The following is a 21,237-nucleotide window of genomic DNA, read 5'->3' as shown; positions in this document are numbered from 1 at the left end:
CATGGTTTTAATCTTATTTGTGCAAATTTTAAAGAAATTAAAGTCTATTTTCCACTAGACTGAAGCTCAAAAAGAATAAATATTATTATTACTCTTTGTGTCACAATTGACTAGCACTGCCATATAATAGACACTCAATAAATACCTGTGAAATTAAAATATGAACATGAAAAACTGAACTAAAGCATGAATAATCATATAATTTTGGAGTGGAGTAGACATCCTAAGTATAACACAGAGGCACAAACCATAAAGGAAAAAACTGATAAAACTGACTGCCCAAAAAAATGAAAATATCAAAAACTTTATGAAAAAACTTAAAAGTCAAATCAAACACCAGGTGACAATATTTAAAATGTCCCTGATTAAGAGCTGATAGCCTTAAAAAATCAAGGTTTTCACAAATGAATAACACACCCCAAAAAATATTCAAAGGACAAAGAAACGTAGTCTCAGAATAATATAGTTTCTAAACATTAAAAAGTTCAGTATCATTAGAAAATTTTTAAAGTTTTATACAAAAATAACACTTTTTAACCTACCAAATTAATTTTTTTTTATTATACTGGTCAGTACTAGAAGTGAATACCAAATTTCATATATTCCAAGTGGGAATATAAATTTGTATAACTTTTCCAGAGGGCAGTTCTGCAATATGTACCAAAGTGAATATAGCCTTTCCAGCAATTCCTCTTCCAGGAAAAAAATATTCACTAGAGAATTACTTACAAATAATGAAATACTATAACACTGAGAAACCACTACACACCTATTACAGTGGCCAAAATCCAGAACTCTGACAACATCAAATGCTGGTGAGGATATTGAGCAACCGGAACTCTCATTCATTGCTGGTGAGAATGTGAAAAGGTACATCCACTTTGGAAGACAGTTTGATGGTTTCTTATGAAACTAAACATACTCTTACCATACAATCCAGTAATCATGTTCCTTGGTATTTAGCCAAAGGAGTTGGCAACTTATGTCCACACAAAAACCTTCACACAGATGTTTATAGCAGCTTTATTCATAACTGCCAAAACTTGGAAGCCACCAAGATGTCCTTCCTAGGTGAACGGACAAAAAAGCCGTGGTACATCCAGACAATAAAATATTCAGCACTAAAAAGAAATGAGCTACCAGGCCATGAAAAGTCATGGAAGAACCTTAAATACATATTACTATGTGAAATAAAATCTGAAAAGGCTACATGCTATATGATTCCAACTATATGACATTCTGGAAAAGGCAAAACTATGGAGACAGTAAAAACATCAGTGGTTGAGAGGGGTGAAGGTGGGGAGGGGAGAGAAGAATAGGCAGAGCACAGAGAATTTTTAGGGCAGTGAAAATACTCTATGATATTACAGTGATGGATACATGTCATTATCTATTTGTCCAAACCCACTGAATATACACCGAGAGTAAACTCTTAGATAACTATGGACTTTAGGTGATTATGACGTATCAGTGTCGGCTCATCCTTAGTAAAAAATGTACCATTCGGGTACAATGCTTTTGGTATTGAGGAAGGCTAGCACGGGTGGCAGCAGAGGCTATGCAAGAAATCGCTGAACCTTCCTCTCAATGTTATTGTAAATTAAAACTGCTCTTAAAAAATAAAGGTTAAAAAAAAAGGCTGACAACAACGCAAAAATCCAACAACAGGGAAAACAATTTTTTTAGAACAAAATAAAATGCCAATAATACCGTGTAATAGAAGGATATTCAATGACATGGGAAAATATTACTAATAGGAAAATATTACTAATATAGCAAGTGAAAAGCGCGGGTTTCAAACCAGTATAATTTTGATTTCCTTGTGTAAAACATATGTAAATGGGGAAACAGCAGAAGACTGGGAAGATATACTAAAATGTTAGCATCGATTATTATTAGGTGGAGAGTTTATGGTGATTTTCATCTTCCTTGTTTTATTTTACATTTCCCACAATGAACATTTCTATTCTGTAATCAGAGAGAAAATAATAACAAAAAATTAATAATACCTCACACTATTTTAATGTGCTTACTGTGTGTCAAGCACTATTCTAAGCACTGTCCATATATTACCTCATTTATCCTACGAAGTAGTTAGTAACCCTATGAAGTAGGTATTGTTAGCTCCATTTTATAATTGAATAAATGTAAATTAAAACAAAAAAAAGTTTCACTTGGTAATTCTCTTAAATCTGATTAAAGTTAATTTTCTAACAGTTTCCAAACAGCAACCACTTAAAAATAATCAAGGCACTCCATCCATATCTAAAATCAGAGCCTCCAAGCTTAGACTGGGCTATGAGCTCAGAGTCAGGGAGGAAAGGGAGAAAAGAGAAAGGTTATAATCAAATATTTTCAGTGAGAACACTGGTAATTAAGGATTTTGTGCCATACCTCTTAGTTTTCGAATGTAAGCAGAGTTCTGAATTTAGCTATAGAGCTTTACATTACATTCTATATCCTTTCTCGATTGTGGGGGTGGGAGAGGGGGAAATTTCCTTTCCACAGGATTAGATGAGCATACTTTCTGAAACCAAGCATCTCATTCTATAGCCTTCCTCATAGAAAAGAATTTCACATACTGCAACCATTTGAACATGATTAACTCAGCCCTTTTCACCAGGAGTTAATGTTACTGCTTTACACATATCCTCTCTTTTTCCTGACTCTGAGTACATGTTGGCATATCCTCTGTGTAAAACAGAATATTCTAAACTTTCTGGACATGTAATCCCTGCTGTCTATGACCCAGCTGATGAATCTGCCAGGTTGTGAAAGCACCTTTGAATGTCTGCTATGGGGCAATAACAAAAGAGGATGCTGACCTGGCAAAGAATCCCTTGGAAATATATTTGATGGGCAAAGTTATCAGAAGCTACTTAAATCCCCACTCAATTTGGCTGGGGCAGGCATGAAAAAAAAAAAGTGATAAGGAATTATGTAATATACCAAATGTATATTGTAACGTGTACTGACCATTCAGTCACCACCTATGCCAGGCACAGTAGTAGGCATTTAATATATTACCTCATTAGGGCCTCAAAACAACCCAGAGAGGTATAGCTTAACCCTATTTTTACAATTATGGAACTCAAACATCAGAGATTAAATAATTGCTACTAGGTTGCAAAACTAATACCTAAGCAGGAAAGTTGGGATTCAAACCCACATCCAGCAAATTCTAAATCCAATCTGTTTTCACTACACCATACTGCCGCCCTCTGTCAGCTCATCACACTAGCAGTTCCCAACGGACCTCCCACCTAGGTGAATCAGTGAGATGCAGATGCAGTCTGGCATTGGCTTAAGGTATTTGCTTCAACAGTACGTATATTAGCCTATCAGAGTCCCATCTGACCCGTCCACCCCTCAGAAATATCTAGCGACGTGAGGAAGTCTCGTATGTAGGGAGGAGACGCAATTCCTCATCATCACTTCAGATATACGTGAAACATATAGATCTGGGAAAACCTCTGATTTATATCAAGCTGAAATCAACATTATTAAAGTTAACGTCGGGCTAATGGGAGTTATTGACATCTAATGTTCAACTGATTACTACTTAGAGGGTTGTAGAATAACTCAGCAACTCTGTACTAACCGCCAGTGTCATGGAACGAGAAGGGGCATCCTACTGTGCTTAGAGAGCCCCAGCAGTTAGGATGCAAACAACAGAAGCCTCCTAAAGCCTTTCTTCATAGAGTTTTCCCTTCTTGTTGAAGCATGACTTCAAACATGTAACCACCTGGTGTCACAATACAGAGAATGTACAAAGCAGGAAAAGGGAGGAAAGTATTCAAGCACTTTCGCTTACGACTAGCAAAATGACTAAAAAAAAAAATCACTTTTTAAAAAGAATTTTTTTGATATTTGGAAAACATTTCTTTAAGTCTTCTTGGAAGAAGCAGTGTGGGAAGGTCAATATCTAACAATTCTATTAAGCCCGAAGTTTACAACAAATATCTGAAACGTTTTCGCTCGAGAAGGATTTTCCTATATGTGCTATTTCGTATCTGCTGGTCGTTCCCAAGATGAGCCTTTCTCACCCAACCAGATAACTTGCAGAGGAGAGACAGTCTCATGAAAATAATTTCCAGTGCTTCCCAAACCTAATTTCCATATGGACTACCTGAATATAGTGCCCAAATGCAGATTCTGATGCAATAGGACAAGAACAGAGCCTAACACTCCGCATTTCTGACCAACACCCAGGTGGTGCTGATCAGAGACGGGCATTTAGCAGCAAAGGTCTCAGCCGCTATGCTTCCCACTTCCACTCCAGGCAACAGAGCGTTACAGACATTCTTCATTGTGTTCATTTTTCTTAATAACCTGAAAAAATATTTTTTACTAGTTCAATGACAAGACCTCTCTTTTGAAGAAATAATTGACAGGCCCTTCCAGAAAATTAGTTTTCTTAAGTCAGCTTTTCTGACTTAACAGAGTCTCCAGACATCTTCTTGGTGGGTGCTCAAAAATCATTTTTCATAAGAGGTCCACACAACGGCTTTGTGATCAGAGTTTTTCCTTCCTCAGCAGCACAGCCAACATCCAGCTGCAGAGAAAGGGCTGCTGTCTGGGAATGGACAAAGGTGAGGAGGAAGGGTAGGTTCTGAAAATCACAGAGCTGGATTTCCTGCAAACCTCTGAAACAAGTTATTGAACAAGTGGCTTGTGAGAATTTTAGGGGCAATAAAAAGAGGTATTCACTAGAAAACAGCATGGTTTCACTAAGAATAAGTTATACCAAACACTTTATTTCCTTTTTTAACAGTCTTATAAGAATGGTGGATTATGACAATGCTTTAGACAGCATATCTAGATTTCAACAAGGTATCTCTGAGTCTCTTAAAACAGTCTTGTGGCCAAGAAAAGAGAAATTCAGCCTCAATAATGTCCTGCATAGATTCACAGGTGGTTCAAACGTGAATACACAGACAACGGATGGATGGAATAATGTCAGCCCAGTAAGAGATCCATTCACAGCTCCTTCCCTTCCCCACTCCAATACCTCCCAACCTCCAACAAAATCAGAAACACCACCTCAAGTTTTCAATGACAATTTAGTGGTTAAAGCTTAAAGAGAGGTTAGAAATAGGAAAAGGAGGTAAAGTACATGGCAGAGAAACAGTAGAGGATTTCCCAATTAAAATTTGGCAAAGATAATGGAAAACGAGCACCAGTAAACACTGTATTTCCAAAGTGTCTGGGAGGAGGGAAGGGTAGAGTGGAGATACATGTGAGAAGGTTGGTCCAAAACCTTTTTTTCCATCTTAAGCATCACGTTATTCTCCACTTCTGGGACCACAGAGGATCCCAGAAGTCATCACTCCAGAGTTTTAATTCTGAATAAATCAGAAAAGGACCAGCTTTGAGAAACACACCAAAAACTGCCCTGATATGCTTATAATCTTCTGCAAATCAAAGTTATGCATACATCCCTAAAGGAAAATCTTCCATCAAACAAGTGATAATAGAAGGAAGTTAACTTAATTGTGTAAAATGTCGAGAATACTTTTATTACTTCATTATAAAATAAATAACTTTATTTTCGTCACTTAAAAATATTTATTCCCCAAAGCAGGAAAGTGCTCAAAGACTACTGGAGTCCTGTGTAAAGAACAGAAGAGGCACCAGATTTAGGATAACTGGCGCATCTAAAAGTATAATATTGACAATCAATTATAACAGATTTAATTTTTAAAATCCATGAAACTATTTTACTGCGGGGAGGGGAAAGGAAGTTCTTGCAGGATGCCAGCTATTAGATGAAAAGGAATGACAACTAGAAAATAATCCCTCTATGATCTCCAGTGTAATTCATTCAGGTAAGAATCACCTATGAAAGCTAAAAGTACTTGGGGGAAAAATTATTAAGAAATGGGATATTTACATGATTTTAAGCATCATCCCACAGATTACCTCCTAATCATAAGAGCACAAAGGTACTGCTACATGGGAATACTATGGTGGCCACCACTTACATGACTGCACTCCACAGTCACCAACAGCAGGGTAATCAGACCTCACGTGCCTGTTCGTGTGATGCAATAGGTAATATCACCTCAGCTATCTTCTCAAAAATGCTTAAGCTGAATCTGAAAATTGGGAAATTAGCAGACAAACCCAGAATGTGGAACGTTCTACACTGGTCTGAACTCTTCAAAACAATCAATGTCAAAAAAAAAAAAAAAAGAAAACAGAAGAGAAATGACAATCAAATGAAATGCATGAAATTTTATTACATCCTGAATTTAAAAAAAAAGTTGTGGGATAATTTCAACATAAAATATACATGAGATGACATTATTGAATTATGGTTAATTTTCTAAGGTTCGAAGATGATGATAACAATAATGACAATACTGGATATGGTAGGAGAATGTCTTCATTCTCAGGAAACATAGAAGTATTTACGAGTAATGTGTAATGGTGTCTGCAACTTATTTTTTTAAAGTTCAGAAAAATATATATACACATGTAGAGAGAGACTCAAATATGACAGAATGTTAACAATTGATTGGTATAGATGAAGAGTAAATGAGTGCTTTTTCTTTCTATTTCAACTTCTTTGCAGGTAACAATTTTTCAAAATTAATGATTGGAAAAAAGGAAAAAATAATTTTATTTTAAACATTCATTAATTTTTTTATTCTCCCTCAGCCTCATTTTTTCCATAAAAGCTTGTGTTCCTCAATCTCATGCCTCCTACTACAGAAGTTTCCAGTATAAATTTATCCTGGAGTTTGGCAGCAATTATAGTTATCTCTGAACTATGCATTGATTATTTAAAAATCTATACAGATTGTAATGAAAATGTATTTAAAAATAAATACATTTAAAAGTTTAATGAGCAGGGTAGTCTACTAGATAATATGTTAAAAACTGAGTGCTAACTTCTATTTCTATGCTTTCAATTTTTTTCAAGGCAAGCATTTCAACTATTTCTTCATAGATAATTAAAGAAACTCTGGCAAAATTCAAAGCTGTCTTCAGTCCAATGCTCCCCCACCAAGTTATCGATGAAGTCCAACCTAAGTGATTACAAGAGTCTGGTGGCTGTGTGACCCTATCCCCCTGTCTTACTACATGTAAAGATCTTCTTAAGCTTACTCACAAAATAAGTAGCAGTGATATTAGAGATCAAGAAAATAAGTACCAGACGCCATAGGTTAAATCAATGGGAACTCAGTCTGAATTGGGGAATTTAATCTAAAATGATGATGACAAAGCAGATGGCATAATTATTTTCCTTCGGCTTTTTGCCCAAGGAATAGCAAACCAAGAAAGTATTCTTATGCAACAAATGAAGACATTTTAGAGATGCTAAATTAAAACAAACAATCAACATATTCTTCACTTGTTTATTTCTTATGTTCTTATCAACAAAGAAAGTGAGGGATTAAAATACAGATTTAAAGATCACCTTTCTTATCTTTAAAATATCTTTCCAATGGAAATAGACTCTGCTTCAACCAAATTAACATACAACTTCATAAAACTAATGAAAATCCCTGAATATCTGCCTAGTTACTTTTCACTTTTGTTTTTTTTAACAGAAACTAGCTTCTGCTAAGAACTGCTTTCAAAAATGCTAATGAATGATCATTAACAATTGACAGGATAAAATTAGTAAGTAAGGAAACCAAAACCCAAAATAAAGTTGTCTTTCTTTATTCAAAAATAGTAACAATTGCCAAGAAAGATTAAAGATAATTTGTTATAGATTTAAATGTTTCTTTCTAACTACCAATGGCAAATAATATGTAGCACATACTTTCAAAATCAGGCAGTTTGAAATATCCGTAAGTTTTTTCTACTTTTGTATATGTTCAAAAATATCAATAATAAAGATTTTTGGTGTTTCTTTAAGTTAGCAAGAGATTTCATAATTTATTCCCTCCAGCCAAAGATCAGAAAAACAACTTTTAAAATTACAGAGGCATTTTAAATTTTCAGTTTCTGCAACAAATCCATATGCTGAGAGTATCTTGGCCAAATAAATGAATTGCTTCTAGCGATGACCCATTTTAAAAGAAAAATCTAACTAAAATTTTCACAAGTGAAATTAAATTACTCTAATGGACTACTTACCTCAAAACCTACTTATGTGTTATCAACATTAAAACCATTCTAAGAAATAGTGTGAAATGTTTATTAATAGTACTTTTAAAAAAATGTTAAAACAAAAAACATATGTTTCTATAATATCTGTGGTCTTCGTGTATTTAATTCAGTGTCTTTTCCTGCTTTAAATAGTACACAATTTTCCTGAAGCAAAAGAAGCATTGCTCAAGAGTTATCTAAGCATTCAAAAATAAAAATAAGCAAGTTACTCGTCATTAGAAAATGATTTTCACAGTTAAAAGCTAATAATTATTGAGCACATTTTACATGCCAGAAACTGAATAAATAATCTATATGTATTACCTCACCTAATCCTCCAGACAATCCTCTGAGGTAGAGACTACTATTATCAACATTTTAAAGATGAGGAAACTAAGATTCAGAGAAGTAACTTGTAGATTGCCAGGCATTGCCTGAAATCTAATCTCCCCTTCTTTCCGAATAACAGAGTTTTAGCTGGGCAGATGACCATCCGTGCAGTTTTGGCGTGGTCATGGACTGAGTTCTCAGCAATCACTCTTACTGGTGAACTACGTTCTCATGAATGACTGGAAGTGATATATGCACTCCACGTCGCACGCTTAGTCTGTCTTCTCATAGGCTGGAACACAAATGTGGGACTGAGGCAACTTCAACCATGCAGATGATGACAGCACCCTAAGGGATGGCATAGCAACAAAATCAAAGAAACGACCAGTGCTCAGTGAAACTATCCATCCTGGACTACCTGTCTACTTGTTAAATAATAGAAAATACATACGCATATATTAAAACCCACTGAAACTTATACTTTAAAATGGTGAATTTCATGGTATGTGAGTATCTCCATAAAGCTGTTATTTTTTAAAATCAGTAAGGAAAATTTATACCTACAGAATGACTTACCACAAGAGAAAATAAATTTTGTTTTATAATCACGTCAGGTCAACAAACATTCACTGACCCACACTGTGCTAAATACTGGGGATGCAAAGACAAATAATAAACAGTCCTGACCCTTAACGAATTTCATTTTTAACAAGAAATATAATCAATAATAAATCTTAAGAAAGAATTTTGATTTCTTTCCCTAGTGTTTGCTCTCAAAATAGATAAAATGCTAATTTAAACATTAAAACGTACCTGAAAACCCAATTTCTGTCAAACTTTAAATATTAGTAGCTACCCAAATTCAACAAGCAGATGTAAATATAAATTAGCTCAAATCCTATCCCAATCACACCTCTCTCCCAGCACAAGGTCCAAGCTGTGGTCTAGTCCCTGGCCCTCACTGCCCTGTTGCCGTGTGTGTTCCCAGTTTGAGGGTGCCACGTAATTTCCATGTCTCCATTTCCTCACCACCATCCCAACCCCACGCTTACTTCTCTTTCAGATATTATAGGACCTAAGTTTTATTCCTTTAGGCAACTCTTTCCTTCAAACCCTCTTAATTACTGAGGTTCTTCAGATACATAGTATTTTAAGTCAGGTCATCAAAGAAAATGTAGCTCCCTTCTTTTACGTCTTTTTATTTCTTTTACTTAGTAAAAATCCAAAATGGTCCCTACCAGGACCAATATGCCTCTACCTGTGTTTGGTGCCCTGCGCTGAAAAAGCCGGGGAGTCACCCCACCTCATGTTTTTTTGCTCCAGAACAGGGCCTGCGAAACAGATGCAGGCAACATATGAGTTTTGTTTAGCCTGAGCTGTTCTAAAAACATTTTAAATACCAACATATTACACTCGAGAGATGTTACACTTACAAACTTACATTTTAGCTTCATTTGAAAAACCTGAAGATTTGACCATGCTGGACCAAATTCCCATGTGGCAACAACTGAATGAGCTGAGTGATGACACTTCTTCTCCCTCTGATGAAGAATGCCTCTCCATGATCCTCACCACTTCACAAGGTTTCCATGGACTGCACATCCACCTGCTTTCATTTGTGATCTGCTGCCTCTTGAGGGGTTGGATCTGAGACTAGTCAAAGTCCCAAGAGTTAGAAGTTGGGGATGACCTCCTGCCTTATCTTTGGTTTTAGGTTGCATGTCCATGTCCTCGACCTTGCCAAGCTCTCCTACTTTCTCACTCCAACAACTGGTTCGCCTTTCTATAATCACCATCTTGTCTAACATCTAAGTATCAAGCCACTTACTAAATTACTCCAGGGCATTCCCACACAGGCAGCTTCCGGCCTGGCAAGCTCCCCCACAAAGCAGTGCCATTCCAGGCCACAGGGCAGAAAGCACTGAGAAGCTCATCTATAGACTAATGAAATCTTCATTTCCACACTTACTTCTCTTTGAAGACAAATGCTCCTCCTAAATTCCTAAATTTTGAGTTAAAACAATGAGTCTCCACTTTTACTGTTTATACGACACATCTGGGGATTTTGTTAAAATGCAGGTATGGCATGGGGACTGAGATTCTGCATTTCTAACAAGATTCCAGGTGATGCAGATGCTGCTAGTGTGTGGACCATTCTTTGACAAGGAAGGAGCTAGAAGACTTAGAAAAGGAGAAGGAGGTTTCTGACATGAGAATTATCTGAATGAATTAAACCTCTAAGACTTGGCTTTCTGCCATTTTAAACTAAGAAAATGTGAATCTTTCAGCCTCTGTGCCAACTTAATATCCGACTTATATAAACAACAGCCTTTCATAATGGTCTATGAGAAAGAAACAGATGGTTCCTTCAGCCGTGAGGTATTGATTATTGTATATTCATCCCATGATCGATACTGGGCATTGTACAGAGCATTTGGCCAAGTTTCCATATATTCAATGTGCTTAAAATCTAGTTGGCAAAAAGACCAACAGGAAACAAAATAACCAGTGTACCACCTAAAGCAGATCTTAATTGCTGTAAAATAGTGATTCCCAAGGGGGTGGCATATCAGCATCTGTGGTGGGGCGGGGAGGAGATGTCAAATCAAACACATTTCCCTCTATTCCCCTGCCCGCCCCCCCGGCCAGATTATGATACTCATTCTACCCCGACTCTTACTGTCAATCACTGATAAAGACAGCTGTACTTACTTTTAGGAATGCCATACTCTTCAGAAGAGTAGGATTGGGAAGAGATGATGAAAATTACTGTTTTTAAATTGTGTACCGAAAGGCAATGGAGATACGGGGCCTGGAGGCGTAAGTACTAGAACTGGTGGGCTTTCAGGTGGGAAGTGCTTCCTGTGGTATAAGTACTGAGGTAGAGGTGAGTCCAGGGTATTCATGGGATGGAAAGAAGACCTGCCTAATTAAAGTAAACCAGAGTGCACCACTGGCCACCATTTCATTCTGAGTTGAGGAAGCACAGAAACAATCTCCTAAGAACTTAATGACCACCTGTTAAGAACGTTAGTGAGATACTTCTGCACATGAAGGCTGAACTAGTTTGCCTCTCAGGTCCTTTCCAATTTTTCCTCAACTGCAGAACAAAATCTGCATTTTCCTCTAACATGTAATTCTAACCTGAGTCACTCGTCTTGCCTGCTGTGTACCATGGGAAATGAGAAAAGAGAATATGGATATGTTGAAGAAAAAGATAGCCTAAGTCGCTGCATCCAGTCAATTTCTCCTGCTGCTCAGCATCCCCAGTTCTTTGAGACTCTTCTCATAGGTTTTATTTCCAACTCTGTCATCCATCATCTTTGTAACTCTTCTCTGAACCCTGTCCAAGTCCCCACATCCCTCTCATACAGGCCAGTGATGAATTACACTTCAGGCCTTCCCTGACCACTCCATCTAAAGGAAGTCTCAGTTACACTGCATTCTCTATCAAAGTCCCCATCTACAGAGCACCTATCACATTCTCAACTATGTTTTTTCATTTTTTACTTATGAAATATTTCAAGATATATTCAGAAGTTCATATAGTTCAGAAGTTAATATAATAGGAGACAATATACCACCACCCAGATTTAACGAATGTAAACATTTTTGCTACATTTGCTTTGCAATTACATAGTTGTTTATCATGTCCTGGTTGCCTGTTTCCTACTAGATTCTCTTTTTAATCTGGGCAAGACCATGTCTAATTATTAATTTCTTTTATACCTATCACTTAGCATAGAGCTGGCACATATACAGCCTCTCAATGTTTGTTCCATAAATAATGCATGAATGGCTTCTGTCCTAGAATTAAATAATGGCCATCACTATAGAAGAGTTATTAGACACAAAGACAATAACTCCATCGCTATTTAAGTTAAAAAAAAAAAAAACAGGAAATGGATCTTTATTAAAGAATGAGGGCTCAAATTTAAATGTGTGTTATATCTGGATATAACACATTAGAGTGGGTTTGCTGAGCAAGTAACAGAACTTCCCTTCCCTAGAGGTCCTGGATAGTACACATATCTGCACAAAGACATGGGGATACAGGGGATGAGCTCCCAATATCTCCTCTAGTTTAAAGATGCCAACTCAATGGCTTAAAGCAAGAACAACGGAAGGCGGGGGAAGAGGCGGGAAGAAGGGAGACCTATGGGAAGAGAATCAAAACCACTAGAGATCATTTATTTTGTTTAGATTAGGTCAGGGGCAGTATAGATCATGTCCTGAAAACCTCTGAGTATCAAGTCCATTTGTCTGAAATGAAGACACACCTAAGGCAAAAGTATAAGAAATGTCATGTCCAATTGTCAGACTTCTCCACCTCCTTCTACCTAAACCCCCTGCCACCCTGTATCTTAAAACAAAACCCTAAAAGCCTAGGTTCCTCCCACCATGGTTCTCTATGTTTTCAAATACCAAGTATACACTTGTACCCTCTCCCCATCAAAATTATTGGGTCTAAGTTCTACTTCTTTGTGCTCTTATTATTCCAGTGGGTCACTGAGATATAATGTGACCATTTAAAGGACTGTCCATTACTGAAAATAATTAACCCATTCTGGTCAATGTGGACCTCCAACTCTCTAATGAAAAATCTCCTTAGTAGTAAGATTATGGTCAAATGCTTTGTTAACAATTCTTCCTTCCCTCCCTGTCCTTGACATGTTTCACTGCAGCAGAGTATATTACTGAGGTATGCCACTTGGTGTAAGGGAAATGGTTTCTACTCATTGCTGTGAAGAAACATTTTTCTTACTCCATAGATAAAATATTACATGAGCGCATTTCCCTAAACAGCCAGCATACATCAGCATAGAGAAGAAGTTTTATACCCCCTGCCTGTCACTTTGCACAGCACACTCATACACTGGGCGGCCACAATTTGACTGCATCCAGTTTTCACTCTTTCTTTCACTATTTCCTCAAGAGCAGAAAGCACTACATCTACGTGAATGGAGTAGCATGTGGATTGGCTTCTACCACAGGTACAACTTCTTTTCTTCACGAAGCCATCACCTTCTTATCTGAACTCTGTCAGTCCCTCCCCCTGAGCAACTTTTCCAGTCTCCCAAATAATGGTTAACCAAAAGAAAGATCTCTTCCCTTATAGATCGAGTGTTCAGTAATAAATGAACAAAGAATCACCAAGCACTCCTCCCTGAACAAATGCCAAGAGCTGATTCATTCTCTGCATGACATTGGTGGTTTCATCCAACCGTGAAGTGAAATATCTGCTAGCACGTACTTGATAGTAATCGTTCCTTCACACTCTTACTCCACTGATATTATACAACAGCCAACCGTGTCATTTGACAAAAGAATTCTGTCAATAACCTGGTTTCTCTCTAAGGACAATGTTTGTCTTTAACTTTCCAGCTGATTTTCCAAGTGTCTTTTCAATAATATGATTCATATTTTTGCTACCAGGATTTTTTAATGATGCTACTGGAGTTTTAGTCTCTTACCTACCTTTAGCAATATAATACATTAATTTTGTAATGGAAAGCATTATTCTGTACTTGTCCTGGGAAACTTCAATAGCATAACAGAGAAGCCACTGTGCTTTGTTTGAAAATGACACCAAAATATCCATGGCTTCCTGCCACTATTAGACAAAGTTTCATAACAGGCAATAACTGGGGATTAGGAGTGAATGGATGGTAAGCCCAATGATACATGGTTTTGAGATAGTCATCATCATACGTTCATTTGCACTTTTCAACTTCAGGTACTGTTTTAACATCATCACTCCCACAAATTCCCTTGTTTTTATACCTAGAGATTCTCATTTTAAATTTGCAGTGAGATTCAGTTCTCCAAATTGTTTATGACATTCTGAACTGTAGCATTTACATTACTATTTTCGTCTCTATTTTCACTCTTCAGTGAACCATTTGAGCCACTAATCTATTTTTGTGAAATAAGAATACAATTTAAGACAGAAACAGCAAAAAAATGCTATTTTAACAAATAAACAATAAGAAAATGAAATAAAAATATATTAATCAAGATAAAGTGCACCATATGAAACATAAGCTATTTTAACCAGGGCAATTTTCATAACACAAACACAACTGTTAATATTATGATTTTTAAGAACATAATGGGATTTCTGCTGAAATCATAGTTACTCTCGTGTCTCAAGGTGCTACATGCTCTGCCACTCCTACACCACCTTTCTGATATCATTCCCAACTTCCCCTGGCCACCCCACCTTATCATGTTGGTCTTCTTGCTAATCTTTGAACACATCCAAACATATTCTTACCTTAGCACGGGCTGTGCTCTCTCCTGCAACACTCCCCCTAACCTCTCTCACCTTCCTTTTTTATTTTTTTTTTAAGGAGAGTCAGCTTTATTACGCTGGCGGGCTCAGTGGGATCCTTCCCAAAGACTGAGCGTCTCTCACCTTCTTTTCAGTCTTTGTTAAGGTCTCTTTCACCATGAGGGCTATTCAACCATATTTATCCTATTCTACTTTCTCATTCTCCCAAATTACTTACCTCTTTCTAGCATGCTATACAATTTACTTATTTATTTGGTTTATTATCTGTCTCCCACTTCCACCCCTCCACTCCCAATGGAATGAAAACTTCACAAGGGCGGGGATTTTTGTTTTATTCATTGGCATATGCCCAGCAGCTACATGAGAGACTCACTCATGGAAGGTACTCAATAAATAGTAAAGGAATGAATGAAATTTTTTCATTGCTTTTCCTTTCTAACCACCAAACTGTCTGTGGATCTTACTTTGAGAATTAAACAGAAAATGGGGAGCCATCAAAGGCTTTTGAACAAGAGAACTATGCCAACCGATGGGTATTAGAACCACACAGGTAAGAAGATAATTTAAAGTTTGGAAAGGCCGGACACAGAGTGTTAGTTAAAAAGTCAATCCATGAAAGAGATGATGAAGGCCACAATTTTTTCCAAATGACTTGGCCTCTTAAGTGGATATTATCAACACAATACACATATCTACTGATTTGTGATCAATGTCTGTGTAAACATACACACAAATACACATATATGCATATACACACATAAATATATATGATAAACAAATCTAGAAGAAGCTAAAGACATTTTTCTATCATATGGGTATTTTTCATGTAAAAGCTAATGACTTGGGTCATAGTTAAGACAACCATACTCTGCAGTTTTCCTGGGAGAGTCTATGTTTATAGTTTTTGATCTGGTGCCCCTTCCAGTTAGTGTCCCCTTTTACTCTCAAAAATGCCCTTGTCTGGACCAAAAAATTACATAGTCATCCCACTTATAAAAGAGATAACATAAATTTCTTCTTTTCGGGCATGCTGACCAAGCTTCTGGGGATTTTAATGGAGTGGGTGTGAAAAAGGTGACAGCCATACTTAATTCTAACACCTACTGGCCACCACTGCAATTGAACGATTTCAAACAGATGATTCTCTGGCAAAGGAGCACAGCAACTGTTGCAGAAATAGGGGCCACAAGCTTCCTATATCTAGCTTTGGAACAATCTCAAACCCCTACAAGAATTTCCACATGGTGAGCAGGCTCACCAAGTTCTCCTCTGCAAGCCCTCTGTATGAAAAGCTAAGACCCAAACCCAAGACTGAAGTCAGAAGAGAGGACAGAAAACAAAGGCTCTTCTATTATCCTCAGAGCCCAGAGAGCTTGGAAACTGGGAGAATGTGGAATCAAGTCTTCACAACGATACTTGTGTTCTGAACTCTCAGTAAATATCCAAGAATTGGACCAAACACTAGGTCTTGAAACTTGCATTCATATCTGCTAGAGCCATGCATCCATCAGGTCTGCAAACAGGTTTTGTTGAAGCTGCTCTCCCAAGTCACAGGAGTTGTCCTAATTCATGTCAGCCCTAGATAAATGGGCAAGTGTTAATTCTTATCGTTCTTGAAGACAATAATAACATAGGCTTAGAGCCATATTAGACAGTTAACAACATAAGGACTATTTTATTTCCTATGTGTAAATAGATGACAAGCAATCAATTACCTTATTCTTCTACCTTCCTTGCTATTTTTTTCTGTATGCATATTTTGGTTTATTTATTTAGTTTTTACCTTTCTTACCTTTGCATTTTACAAATAAAAAACTGAAATAAAGCTCGACTTAAAATCTGAGGTCAAGAAAGGGCGGTAAACAGTCAAGATTTCTTAATATGTGGATGACCGTATAATTTATTATACGGAAGACCATATAATTTATCATCCAAACCAGGACATTCTAAATGTGAAAGGAGATGCATTTGATAATGTGATAAGCTAGGTCAACAGAAATAAACTGGGGCTATTGCAGGCAAACCAAGAGGATGGTCACCCTTCTAATCCCTCATTCAGATCCCCATACAAAAGGCATCCTGTGTGTAAAGAAGCAACCTCTGCCTCTGTTAGGTCAACCACGCTTCAAACACAGTCCTCTCTCTTTCATGCCAGGCCTGTCTTTCCACAATGGAGCTGGAAATTCCCTATCCAACACACCATGCAAAACTGGTTCCATTTGTACCCAAGAAAGCAGGCAGTAACACCCTAGAATGTGGATCCAGGCCAGGTCCACAGCAAGCCCCAGGCTTGGAACCTCAGGTTTCTCTTAAAGGAACACTTCACAAGCGAGACAGCAACCTGGTGAGATACCAGCCACTGATTTAACAAATATTTTGAATGTTAGATTCTTTCACTGATGCCGGGGCACATGCTGAAACTGGACAGAGCCCAAAAGCCACCTCTCCTGCAAAACACATTCATCCAGAAGAAAGGCTGTATTATAGCGTCTGTCCTCAAATACAGGTAACAACCTTTGTTTCTTTGACTTTTGCTGAAATCAGTGCAAAAGCCTTTAAAATAGTAAGAAAATATGTTTTTCTCCCAAGATCACATTGCCCAAGTTCAACAGTCAATGCTTCCTTTTATTCCAAACCTCCTGTTCAGAGAGGTCAAGCATTGCTCATGCTCTTCATTAAATTTAGTCCTATGGCTGCTGAACATTAGTTTACTGGAATATATTCTCTCACATTCATGAAGAGGGAAGACCAATTTTGTAGTCTAACTGCAATCGACAATTACTGCAATCTACAATTGCAGTTAGACTACACTAAATAGTGCACTAAACAAAGAATTTATAACGATGGTAGGAACAGAAAAGCTCCAGCTTAGTTATCTCAAAAGCTCAGAATGACTTTGATTTCTTCACGGACTCCAGTGTCAGTCATTCATAAAGATTCATTGCCAAAGGCTGCTCAGTGCTGTGACAGAGGCAATGGTAAATGAAAGCAATGGTAAAGATATCCATAGCTGAGAGTCAGGGTGGGAGGGCAAATGCTGGGAGTTAGGGAACCACCTGTCATGGAGATGGTGGAAGAAATGCCTTTTGAATTCATGCAGATTAGACTAAAGTCCTTCCAGCTAGTAGACTTGCCCAAGGAACTGTTTGCTGAAATGAACAAGAGCTAAGAAGAGTGTTGACTGTTTTCCCCCAATACGTGGTATAATAATCTCAAATTCAAAGATATTTTTGTTAATATAACTGTTTAAACTGCTTCACATAACCACAAATGGGGCCAAAATGTGCCAAAAAAATAATCAAAACAAATAGCTTAATAATGACCTTTTAAACATACAAAGAAAGAAATTAACTGGCTAGCTTTCTGGATGGTAAGGTAATAATGTGTCCTTAGGGAGATCAAAATTATATTTTCCCCGCCCTCCACTCCACCTTACCCCACCTCCCAACTGTGAAGTGGATAATTTCTGAGCAATACAATGACCCTTTATGCTGGGCTTCTCTTGTCTGCTAAGGATGCCATCTGTCTCCCACACTATATAAACAATCTCTGCAGGAATCTTCTGATGACCAAACAGATTAGCAACCTCCAGATTTTCACACCATTAATAATATCCCCATCCAGATTAGGCCTCTTGTTTCCAAACTGCAAAGATAAGTCTAATAACTGATCCCTTTTTGTTTGTGGGTAATGTGAGTGTAATTTTAAAGATAACCTCTCAGAACACACAGCCGTCTGTTGGGAAAACGGAGGGTGGGGGGAGGAAGGGAGAAAGAATAAAAGCTCTCCCAGCATCGAAGAAATGAGCCCTTGAGGGAATAAAAGAAATAGTAAACTGAAAATCATACTTGTAAAACAAATACATGGAATTTCACCAGGTCTGAAAAAGGACTCCACTGTTCACGTTAAAATCATTTTTCATCCAATTGACAAAGTATAGAAAACTATTCATGAAAAGACAAGTTTCACACTTTGACAAAGGTGTGTACAATGAGAATTCAAAGTTTTCTTGACTCTAGGACAGGGAAAGAAGAAACATACCACAGGAAGGCTGAAGCCTGCTGAAAGTTTGCCTACCGTCCACCTCTATCTAGCACGATAGCTGACGCTTGCCTTCTGGAAGATGAATATCTATTTGATCCCTTGTAACTCTGTGAGCTCTCTGTATTGTCTCCAAAGACTTCAAACTCTAAAAGAAATAAACGTGCTTCTAAAGATGTTCCTAATCACCATCATCATCAAGGAAAACACCCGAGCACTGCTAACAGAGAAAAAGACAAGGCACAGAAGAGCCAGCCCTCTGCAGTTGCACGTCCTCGTAGAAGTCTACGTCTAAATCTGCAGCCCCAGTTTCCTCCAGGCCCCAAGCCCCAGCAGAGGATGTTCACAACACATTCCAATCAAAAAGGAAATGAAGCCTCCTCTCCCACAAGTGATGCTCAGGTGGCCCCAAAAGTCTCAGCTCCCCAGGATAACCAAACCCTGGGACACGTCCGGGTGTCTTTCACTCGCGTTTTAGGGCAGCGGAAGTCAAAATGTCAAATGAATAACCGCGTTGGAGAGCAAGGGAGGAAAACAAAGCCACCTCCCGCTGTCTGGTACCTACCGCGCGAGGACCCGGCGCCGGCCGCGCACTCACCTGGGGCTCTGCAGACAGGAAAGGGGCCGCGGGACGGGAGGGCGCCCCTGCAGTCGACCGGACCCGCGGCCCCGGTGCCCTCTGGCCGGTCCGCGCGCGCGCCGCGGGGAAAGCTGGCGGCGGGGACCCCGCTGCGCTTCGCATGCAGCTCCTGACTGCGGCGGCCGTTCCCACCCGGCCGAGGGACCGTGCGCTGCCGCCTCGGACCCCGCGACCCCAAGGCAGACACTAGAGAGACGCGGCGCAGGAGCAGAGCGCGCCCGGCGCGCCCCTCAGCGGCTCTTCCCGCCGCCCTCCGCAGCGGGCTGGGTCTGCGCTCGCCTTTGTGCTGGCATCTTCCTTCGCTCCCCGCGACACTCGGAGCTCCTCTAGCGGCTCCGCGCCGCCGCCCACCCACGGGTTACGCCGCGCCCCCCGCGCGACCCGCCGGTTGTGCCGAGTCAGCAGCCGCGGCGGCGGGAACGCGCGAAGCCATGTCTCCCGCCCGCGCTCGGGAGAGCGATGGGGGTCCGAGCGCCGCAGGGAGGTTTACGGCCGAGCTCCGCGGCCCCGGCCCGGCCCGGCCCGGCAGCGCGCGGCTCCCGGCCGCTTGCTCTCCAGGCGTCGCCCGCGAGCAGCGCGTCAGCCCTCCTGCGTCTCTCCCTCTCGCGGCTCTCAGCCGGCTCGCCTGGCCTCCCTCCCGCCGCCACCTTCCTCCCGCCCGGCGGGCCCAAGCGCCCGCTCCAACCCCTGCGCCTCGCCGGCCCTCGGAGGTCTAAGGGCCGGGTCCGCTCACCTCCGGCGGCGCCGGCGCCCCTCCCGCTAGACGCCTCGGCAGCATCTGCCCGCACCTCACTGCGGGTCTCTTGGTTGGCAGCCTCCTGCACGTCGGGGAACAGGGAAGGGGGGACCGGAGGGACAGCCAGACCTTAGCCAGCTGGACCTTCCTGAGGAAGGTGCGGGAGAGCGGGGAGGGAGCAGCTGGGCAGAGGACGAATCCCGAGGCTGCGGAGGAGCTGTAGTAGCTCTCCTGCGACGCCGAAGGACAGGAGGGTTCTGAGAGGCGCCGTGGAGGGAGAGAGGAGACCCTCTGAGGTCATGCAGACAGGACTCTTCTTAAATCCCACCGGAAAGCTGAATGGAAGAATGGCATGCCTCGGTTTCCCCAACTGCAAGGGCGAGACGGTAACACTCGTCACTTACACGGGGTGTGGTCACGATTAAAAATGGATTATTGAAAGGGCTCTGAGCTACTTTGCCTAAAGAGGGCACTAAAATTAAAAATATATAGAAATACACATACATATATATGTATGTGTATCTATATATATACTAATACATATTAACACATATTAGCTTTCTGTTTATTTCTGTAGCATCTTTATTGACTTAATCCCACTTAGAAGAAATAGTAAAAACGCTGAAATGTAAGGCTATTTCCCCGGTGCATGGTATCAATCCAGATATGGAAAACTTTACTGGATTTTTACAGTTTAACAACTATAGCCACATGGAGGAAATCCCAAAACATTTTCCTTTAGGAAGTACCCCTCCCACTCATCCACGAGCCTTTGTGGTTCCAGGATACTGACACCTCCCACCTTCACTCCCCAGAACTGACCAGTCATCATATTCCAGACCACAGTGATTGGTTTTGGTGTGGGCATACTGATCCCGGAACTCAATTTGGAGCTTTGCTGAATCAGTTCAGAAAAAGAAGCTCTTTAAACTAAGATAACTAATTTGAAGAATATAAGCCAGTGATAACAAGTACCACCAATGCATACGAATGAAGCCAACGTAAAGAGAAGGAAAGCTGAAGGAGAGAGAATAATGTCTTTTGAACCTTAAGAGGCAAATATGACTAAAGTGAACTCTACCCCTGAAG

At 39.7% G+C, this 21,237-nt stretch overlaps 1 protein-coding gene across 6 annotated transcripts in view; it reads right to left on the bottom strand.

Annotated features, from left to right (window-relative positions):
- The window catches only part of HECW2 (HECT, C2 and WW domain containing E3 ubiquitin protein ligase 2), a 338,340-nt gene extending 317,815 nt beyond the window's left edge, over positions 1-20,525 (bottom strand). For 4 of the 6 annotated variants that reach the window (XM_033112082.1, XM_033112084.1, XM_033112087.1 and 1 more), the window contains exon 1: positions 19,371-19,950. The gene's annotated coding sequence lies outside the window, so the exon portion shown is untranslated. Of the gene's footprint in view, positions 1-19,370; positions 19,951-20,145 lie in introns of those variants that run through there. The other 2 variants (XM_033112086.1, XM_033112085.1) reach the window with 1 other exon arrangement.
- Between the last annotated feature and the right edge of the window lie 712 nt (positions 20,526-21,237).

Source organism: Rhinolophus ferrumequinum, chromosome 8 (genome assembly GCF_004115265.2).
Source record: "Rhinolophus ferrumequinum isolate MPI-CBG mRhiFer1 chromosome 8, mRhiFer1_v1.p, whole genome shotgun sequence".
Classification (NCBI taxonomy): domain Eukaryota; kingdom Metazoa; phylum Chordata; class Mammalia; order Chiroptera; family Rhinolophidae; genus Rhinolophus; species Rhinolophus ferrumequinum.
Note: the sequence above shows the minus strand (reverse complement) of the source record. Positions and strands in the feature narration are given on the sequence as shown.